Below are 1,464 nucleotides of genomic sequence, written 5' to 3'. Positions count from 1 at the left end.
CACGTATGTCACGTTTATATGATGATTTAATAATAAAGATACTTTACGTTGGTACTCAGTTGAGTAAGGTACCGGTTGCCCATCACGGCTCATTGATTTGGGGTGACAAATTAGATTTGAAATCCTGCATAATTGTCTTTTGAGTTTGCTGAAGATTGATGTGAGCATGATTGCCAAATAGTTATGTATTGTTGAAAGCCATGGTGGGCTCACATTGACATCCTTAAGGTTCTGATGCTTTTCGCGTGTCCTGGAGACTCAATTTCGAGTCCTGCACTATTTAATCTTTAGTTCTCACAAGGATTTGGGTCATGTTTTGGGCCATAAACTTTGAGGCCACCTGAAACAGAACTGCAGGCCTCATCATGTTGGGCCTGCCTTCTTTAAATTCCCTTTTAATTAATGAATATGGCATGAGACATTTATTAAACAAACAGATCTGCCTTTTTCTTTAACGCAAAGGGTTCTGTTTAAGTTAGTATGAACATTAGATTAAAAAGGGGTAAAAATCCCAACTCTTTAGTGTTTAATTATTTATATTCCGTTAATTAGTTGGGGTGTGCCATAGTAAATAACACTAATAGTCTATGGCCCTCATAATTTTAAAACTAAGAATTTTTAGACAATTAGATTTGAGGCATTCCATATTAAGTAAGATATAGTTTATGGCCCTCAAGAGCTTAATTTGAGTTTCCTTTAAAAATCGGAATCGAGGTGTGCCATGTCAAATAAATCTAAAATGCATGGCCCTCATTTAGTTAATTTTAATTCTTTAGAAATCAAGGTGTGTCATTTAGTCGAATTTTCCATGACCGTCGCAAACTTGAAAGTGCGTAGTTGCTTTAGGCGCATAATTTAAATTAATTTCCTTAAACTCGGGTGTGCATTTCATGTGACCCAAATTCAAATCTCAACAACGTTAAATAAAATGTGTCGCGGACCGCGGGTGCATTTCATGTGGTGTGGTTCAAGGCGTGTTTTAAATAACGTTGAATCTTCCTAAAAATAATATAAAGCGGTTTAATAAGTTAAAATTGTACCATAGGCTAAAACATGTGATAAATCAGATAATAGGCCAATTTTAATAGTTTAAGCGACCGTGCTAGAATCACGGAATCCAGGAATGCCTAACACCTTCTCCCGGGTTAACAGAATTCCTTACTTAGAATTTTTGGTTCGCAGACTTCAAAAGGAAAGTCGAATTTCCTTGATTCGGGATTTAAAAATAAACCGGTAACTTGGGACACCAATTAAAATATTCCAAGTGGCGACTCTGAGAAATGAAATGAAATAATCCCATTTTGAATAATGTCACTTAAATTGGAAAAACCCCATTATATCCCCTCGAGGTGTAAAAAAGGAGGTGTGACAGCAAGTATGGGTTACTACAGCTGGTTCGGACTTATTCAGAGTATAGATGTGAGATTTTAATCTTGTGGATGATTTTCGAAGTAGAAATGTGGC

This window comes from Nicotiana tabacum, chromosome 8, assembly GCF_000715075.1.
Source record: "Nicotiana tabacum cultivar K326 chromosome 8, ASM71507v2, whole genome shotgun sequence".
In the NCBI taxonomy this organism is placed as follows: Eukaryota; Viridiplantae; Streptophyta; class Magnoliopsida; order Solanales; family Solanaceae; genus Nicotiana; species Nicotiana tabacum.
Note: the sequence above shows the minus strand (reverse complement) of the source record.